Source organism: Silene latifolia, chromosome X (genome assembly GCF_048544455.1).
Source record: "Silene latifolia isolate original U9 population chromosome X, ASM4854445v1, whole genome shotgun sequence".
NCBI classification, from domain to species: Eukaryota; Viridiplantae; Streptophyta; class Magnoliopsida; order Caryophyllales; family Caryophyllaceae; genus Silene; species Silene latifolia.
This window is the reverse complement of record NC_133537.1, coordinates 89,957,284-89,965,578: the sequence shown is the minus strand read 5'-3', so window position 1 is coordinate 89,965,578 and position 8,295 is coordinate 89,957,284. Positions and strand designations below refer to the sequence as shown.

General features: G+C 38.0%; 1 non-coding gene across 1 annotated transcript; it reads right to left on the bottom strand.

The window, feature by feature from the left end:
* Positions 1-7,426: 7,426 nt before the first annotated feature.
* LOC141624327 (small nucleolar RNA R71) lies at positions 7,427-7,533 on the bottom strand. The gene has a single exon (XR_012534134.1). It is a non-coding gene; the product is annotated as a small nucleolar RNA R71 (small nucleolar RNA).
* Between the last annotated feature and the right edge of the window lie 762 nt (positions 7,534-8,295).

Below are 8,295 nucleotides of genomic sequence, written 5' to 3'. Positions count from 1 at the left end.
TACTTCATCCAAACAAATAGGTGTTGGACATCAATCTCGTCTAGGCCAGCCCAAATGGCTAGCATATCCCATGACATAAGTGCTTCGCGCTCAACCCCTAGAATATGCTTCTCGAGCGGAATAATTATCAATTGCTCGTTGCATATGCGACCGCAAGCCTCCTCATGCAGTTTCCTCATCGTCACCGTTCTTACTTTTTGTATGTAATCCTTCCCAGAATATTTTGTGAAGTTTAAACTCCTAACAACTTTCAGTTCGGGGAAATAATGATTCATTGATTTTGTGCTACTACCACCACCCTACACATGTAGATAATTAAAATAATAAAAAAATCCAAAGGTAACATATCCTAGCTAGCTAGTTGGAGTAATAAAAATAAAAGCATACTTAACTACATACCTCATCAACCTGCTCTTTCAATGATGAGGTAGTAGTAACAGGTATGACTGGGGACTTAGGCTTATCCGTCTTTTTTGTCCCCTACACAAAATTTCCATGCTTTTTAGAAATACAGACAAAATATAAATAAAGGGAGGTTTTTAAAAAAATGGAGAAGTTAATTAAATACCTCATCAAGTTGTTGTCTGGACGAGGTAGTTGGCATGTCCGGGGACATAGGCTTATCCGCCTTAGCCGGCTTTTTTGTTCCCTACAAAAAAATTCCATGCTTTTTAGAAATATAGAAACAAAAAAAATTAAAGGGAGGTTTTCATAAAAATGGAGAAGTTAATTAAATACCTCATCAAGTTGTTGTCTCGACGAGGTAGTTGGCATGTCTGTGGACTTAGGCTTATCCGCCAAAGCCGGCTTTTTTGTTCCCTACAAAAAAAAAATAACATATAAATTTAACATATAAAAACATTCAACAATTAAAAATTTAACATATATAAAGGTATTTCTTCTAACCCCAACTGCTTTCGGATGAGGCGGAGACGACCGAGCCAAGAAGATGTGAGATTCAGGCCATTGGATGAAACTTCCAACCGCATCTCCCAGAATGGTAATGTCGTCACGAATTAGGACAGGCAGTTGAAAGTTTTCATGGCCTGGAAAGACTACAGTTATCTCAACTTTTCTATGATTCGGCAAAAGTTTTTCGCCATGAACAACCACTACAGTTTCTGCTGCTGATTTGGTGTGCATTTCTACGAGACCCCGGCCAACACGCACATATGAATTATCGAATCTAGGGCCAGCAAGAATAACTGGCCTCTTGTTTACGGCCTGAAGAATACACATACATTATTATATCCCAAAATTTAATAGAATTCATATACATTTAACTAATTAAACATTTCATGCATACCTTACTGAAAACAGTGAACTGACTTGAAGGGGATGTATGCTGTTTTCCATCAGCCGTCTTCTCAAGTTGCATCTCCTTTTCAAGCCCATTATTTACCTAATAAAATTACCCAATGGCACGATGTCAGAAGTTATAGCATTAGAGCTAGGGAACACACCCCCTGATCTTACCCAAAAAAAAGAAAAAAAGAAAAATAAGGAAGTATTAGGTACCTGATCGGCTTTAGTTTTTACAACTTCAGAAGCATTAGGTACCTGATCTTTCTGAATCTCGTTGACCAATTTGTTGTACCTTATTACCCCCTTTATAAATGACATGTATTGCCAAGGTAGTAGTGTTCTCATGTATTGCCAAGGTAGTAGTGTTCTCGGCCTCTTGACCAATTTGTTGTACCTTATTACCCCCTTTATAAATGACATCCTCCATCATCTTCACTTCTTCTTCGGAAAGCTTGCCTCCAACATTCAACTTTAGTAGTACGGATGCCATTAACTGAAGCTGCGTGCCAAGAATGTAATGTTTCAGCAATTTTTATCCCAACAATAACATGTGAATTGAACTTAAATGAAAATAATAGAATAAATGGTACCATGTCAGCCTTCTCAGGCTTAGTCTTCCTTTTCTTCTTTATCGGGGCAGTTGTCCCATAATATTTCGTTACTCCAACCTGTAACGGGATGCCCCTCAATCGACCTGGATGTTCGGGTCGGCCGATCGCTCTAGCGAGAACGTCATTACGACCATTGTGAGTGAATTTCCCTTCTTCTACCTCCTTCAATACGTTGTCCTATAAATATTAAATAAACTTCAAATTATATTTGTGACTAAAATAATAAAGTTAGTAATGAACTCGTCTTAATAAAATAATGCTTACTATGTTGGCCAACACTTCCTCATCATATTTTTCATGCGACCGGGATCCTTTAGGCATGTGCCCTTCTTTATAAGTTACATGCCGATCTAAGTTCGTCACTCCCTTGGCCACCTACACATTAACATGGTAACAGTTATACATGTAAATGTGTATCAAGTCCAAGTGTGATTAAAAAAATCAAGTCTCACAGGGGAATGCATGCTACTTACGAGGTTCTCTTCTATCTTTCTGTAACCGCCTCGAGAACCAAACCATTTCCCCTTCTTGCATGAAATGTTAGCACGATTTCATCAGCTAACGGCCTTCAAATAATTATATAAAAGCGCAAGTAGATGAGATAATAAAAAGATTATATAAAAAACTCATTAATTAAAAAAATGATGGTTAAATCGTTAAAAGGCGAGGATATTTAACCTGAAACTTCTCAGTAGTTCTCATCTCTTTGAAAAGATCCCATTGTTCCTGACTGATGGTGGGACACTTATTGTCTCCCGGTGGGTTCTTACGCATCTCCCCCATTGCCTTGTCCACATACAACCAATCCCTAGCAACGTCACACTTCCACTGCCTTAGGGCATCCCCTGCCTTATGCATTAAATACTTATCATGGCATTCATCGGCAATATCAAAAGGCTTCCTTTACACGAGCCAAGTATAACTTCCTCAATTTTGGATTCAAATTTCTAATGTCATCTAAATGGATAGGCACAAACTGTCTTGTGCAACATCCAATCCAACTGGATAAAAAAACCCGCATTTGGACCAGTAGGGAAACCCTTCGAGCTCCATTTTATTTCAAGCGTCTCTTTAGCGGCTATAGCTGCAAGGGCTTGTGGGCACTTCGTAGCACCCCTCTCACCAGGCTTATTATCCCCAGGTTATTATTTTTTTGACTTCTTTTCCGTTTTTCACCCATGATAATCCTAAAACCCAAATATGAATGAAATAGGAAATGATCATCTTAACAACGTCATGCAGAGTATTATCTAAAACCCTAAACCCTAATGGGAATGAAAATTTAAAACAACAGATTGAGCTTCTAAAATCCTAAACCCAAATAAAAGGAGTGAATTAGATGATGCGGGATGATAAAGATAACAAAGAAGTTGAAAAACAAACAGATGCATGAATAAGAAAAAAGATGATCGTCTTAAAACCCTAATGACGAAACACAAAATTAAAGTGAACATACCTGATGATGATGATGATAAAGAGAACGAGCAGGATGATAAGGGAAGGCAACGAAATTTGGGCGTCGGAAACTGGGCGACAGCCGGCAACGAGAATGTAGAAAGCGAGGAAGAGAGAATAATAAACTCAGGTTACCAACGGTTGAACTGGTGTTATGTGTGTTTGTGTGGTATACTGTATGTGTTTGTAAATTAGTTTTTTTATTAAGAGAAACTATTTACAACGGGTCCTGAAAACAAAACCGTTGTTATATGTTAATAACAACGGGTCAATAAAAGTCAACCGTTGTCAAAACTTTATTACAAAGGTTAAAATATACCCGTTGTAATATATTTTCACCAAATTTGCGCCAAAATGAAATATGTCTAAAAAATAAATGACAACGGGTAGGGGTACTACACCCGTTGTTGAAAGTAATAACAACGGGTAATGTAACTATAACCGTTGTTAATAGTAATAACAACGGGTAATGTAACTATAACCGTTGTTGAAAGTATTAACAACGGGTAATTTAAATATAACCGTTGTTATTGTTGAACTTTTTTTTTTAAAAAAACATTATCAGTAATCCCATTACGGTCAAACTCAGAATACATACATACCGTAATAATGAAGCACCATATACTGCAACATTATTCGGCAATTTCAACACCAGCATCCACATCTAATAATAAGATCAAGAAAATAACACAACACCAGCATGCATGCATACTGCATATCTAAGCTACAGGATTTACCATGCCATGCAAATTTGGGAATCTTTATTTAACAATGACCATTATTGGTTCTATTGGGTTTTTAAAGCTACCAAAAGCTAAAGACATACAACACATCTCAAACTTGCTATAAATTCAGGCATCCCATTAGCTCCCCACAACTCACAAATAAATTAAACCATCAAATTACTGGTCTGAAAATGACTCAAAATGTTGGTCGTCCATATCATTGTGTCCTAATGAACCATCTCAGGATCGGGGACGTTTCATGGATGTCATAGTTTCTTCGTTAACCAAAATACCTTCACCATGGTCATCACGCATATAGATGCTTTCAGTGTCCTCATGATCAGTGTCAACATCGTCGAAATAAGATACAGTGGTAGAGTGATCCATTCCCTCAAAAACGACATCCTGATCATCATCACCATTATCAGATGAACTACTCATTCTACTCCTTATACACAGTATAACAGACCACTTCTTATCCATAGGATCGGTGACATAGAACACTTGTTTAGCTTGGGATGTCATTATGAAAGGATCATCCTTATTATTGCAAACCTTACCCAGATTGACCAACGTAAATCCCATCTTATCTTTTCGGACACAATGGAGGTTGTTATCAACCCAGTTACATCGAAACAAAGGCATTGTGAAATCAATGTAATCTAGTACCAATATTTCTTGAATAACACCATAATAAAGGCATTTTCCCCAAACAGGCTTTTTATCTTTTGAAGAAGCAAAGTGCATGCCTCAAATTCAGAACTCACACCACTATTTTGCATTGTGCTCAACTCATCTTGCTCGCGGGTGTAAAAAGTATATCCATTAATGGCAAAACTGCTAATGTGACCATAATTTGAGCATATTTAGTCCCCGAATTAGCCTTGTTCCTAGGCATTTGAGTGCATATTTGGGTCATTTATTGTCTTTTGTCCTTTGTTTTGCATATTCTTTGAGGTTTTCATCCCTTGGTAGGAAAGGAGTGCAAACCTTGCATTTTCATGGCAAAATAGAGCTAAATTGATTGAATCCAATGACCAAGCATCAAAGAGAAGACAAGACTAGAAGGCCTTTGTACATACTATAGTAGATGGGCAATGATGAGAAAAGATCCTTGCATCCCCGAGGAAATCCTCAAGGATTTTACGAAGAGAAAGGAAGAAAAGAAGAAGGGAAGAAGCTGATCTACAATCCGAGCGGATTGCCCACAATCCGCCCGTCCAAGACAAGCAATCCGAGCGTCTTCCTCAGAAGGCCGCTCATCCAAAACCACCACAATCCGCCCGTCCACCCCACGAATCCGCTCGTCCAATAAGAAGACAATCCGCCAGTCCCGTACTCTGGACGCTCGGATTGTGTGACAGCTAATCCGTCTTCTACTTGTTTTATGAAGGATGCGCATACCTCGGGAAAGACTAGCAAAAAGGAGACTCGCATATTTTTCTTAGAGGAGCGATTCCTCAAGGACTTAATCGTCATTTAAGCCCTTAGTAAACCGGAATTTGTGTACCTAATCCCCACTGAAAATACCCCATTAGTCTAATTCGATAATCATGTTCTTCTTAGCAATCTCTAGTGTAGTTTATATCAATCTAATCTCTCTTTAATCTTGTAATAAACATTGAATCAAGTCTTAATACAAATCTCATTTCCTTAATCTCTCTTTTGTTCATCTTTTATTTTGGGTAATTGAAGATTATTTGGGTTATTATTGGGAGATTGACAACCTTCCAATCAATCATCAAGTACTTCTATTATTCTTTGCTTTATTATTGGAATCATTAGTAGGTATAATTCTCCTAATCCCTTTTTAATTATTGTTAATTATCTTCATTTATTCATCATGTTTTACTTTGTTGGTATGATTGACAACCTTGCTAGCATGTTCAACATGATAATGAGTGAGTAGTTTCCTTAGCTAGGGTTAATGGGTAATTAGGGGAAATAAACATGGGGGATGATTCATGCTTAAATTAATATGTTTTCATAGTTTATTTGCTTGCTTGTTGTGATCTCAACTTATGCACATGTTATGTTTGATGAAATGCGAGCCTATGAATCCTTGCATTTTTTACCCATCACCTATCTATTTAATGAGACTTGTAAGACATAAACCAACTCGAATCTCATTAGACCATGCATATAGTTGAGTAGGGAAGATTAAATCGACTTGTAGGTGTTGTACAATCTAATCGATTCGGCTGCAGGACCCAAACTTTCCTAGGATTGTAAGATATAAACCAACTCGATCCATCACAACAATAATTGCTTGCTTATAATTTGAGAATATGTTTGTATGATCAATTCTTATGAATCCCCTATGACCCCATGACACCCTAGTGCCTTTCATCAATTGTTTACATCCCTTTTTAATCATCTTGCTTGTTTACTTTCATTGCTATTTAGTTTAGTGATCTTCTACTTCAAACCCCAATTTGTGACACCCCTAGACACCGCTAGTTGCAATTGAAAATCTCATCTCAATTCCCGTCCCTTGGGATCCGACCTTTACTTGCCTCTTTACTAATTGTAGAGTTGTTTGTGGAGTTATAAATACTGTTTTGGTCTTGGTGCTCCTAACGACAAGTACCGAAAACTAAACCTCTCAAGAGAGTCCGACCAAAAATGGCGCCGTTGCCGGGGACGGTGTTAACTTGATTTAGATTTTCTTAGATTGTTATTAGTTGTGTCTTTCTTTGCCTTGGGGAAGTAAAACTCCTCAAGGTTTATTCTAATTATTTTCAAGTGGTTTGATATTTTGCATGTCTAGAAGATCACAAGGTAACTTGTTACCCTTTGATCACGAAATTGAAAGGACTTTGACAAACAATAGAAGACTTGCTAGAGGAACTTTGAGAGGTATTGGTGAGGTTGTAGATATTCAACCAAACGCTATTGAGTTCGTCAACGCTTTTGCAAGAGAAGGTGAGGAGAACCCAACACAAAATCTACCCACAATGCCTAAATTTTCATCACATTCTGTACCCACCGAGGAGAACCTACCCAATGGTACTCCCACACCACAACACTTAACTGGAAATTTCATTGCTAAATCCGCATTTATCCAATTAGTCGAAAGAAGCCAATTTGGGGGGGATGCCTAGTGAAGACCCTCACTCTCACATGGAGACTTTTTGTGACTATTGTGATGCGATTTCTCAAACCGTTGTAACTCAAGACCAAATTCGATGGGTCTTATTTCCTTTTTCCCTAATTGGCACCACAAAACAATGGTTGAAAGGCCTTGATAAGGCTACTCTCGGAATTGACTCTTCGAAGAAATTGGCTCTAACTTTCTACAAAAAGTTCTACCCACCGGAAAAGACTAACATGCTAAGAGCTCAAATTACGGGCTTTAAGCAAAGAGATGAAGAATCCTTGTATGAAGCTTGGTAGAGATTCAAAGGAATTTGTCGCTCATGTCCTCATCATGGACTTAGCGAGTGGTTCTTGGTACAACAATTTTGGAATGGTCTTTATGAAGACTCAAGAAACATTCTCAACATGGGATCAAATGGTATGTTCACCGAAGTTGACGATAATCAAACTTGGAACAAGATTGAGGAAATGGCGGTCCATAATTCCCAATATAGTAGACCTCGCAAGGCTGCTAGAGGAGGAAAGCATGAAGTGGACTCTATTACTCAATTGGGTGCTCAACTTAGTGCTCACATTGATACCATCAATTTGAAGTTCGAAAAAGCTATGGCTAGACTTGAAGAAGCATCAAAATCATCTAAGCATCATGTTAATGCTATGACGGCATCTTCATCAATCCCAAGTGGGATATGTGAGAATTGTGGAACTTTGGGACATGACCAAAGTGAATGTAGGGGAACAAAGAACAAGTGAATGCTTTTCAAGCATACAAGAGTGGTACCCCTTATTCAAATTATTACAATGAAAATACCAAATTCCACCCAAATCTCTCATACAAAAGCCAAAATGTTCAAAACCCTCAACCAACATACACCCCACCTCCCATGAGAAACCAAAATCAAAGACCCTTTTACAACCAAAACCAAGGTTACCAAAATCAAACTCCATACAATCAACAAAATGACCAAGGTTTTAATGTTCAAAAAGCGGTCCTCCAAATGCAAAAGAATCAACAAGAGTTTTTCACTCAAATGCAAAAGGATAGTCAAGCAAAGGAAATCCCCATCAACAACATCCTAGCCCACACCAAAATGTTGGAA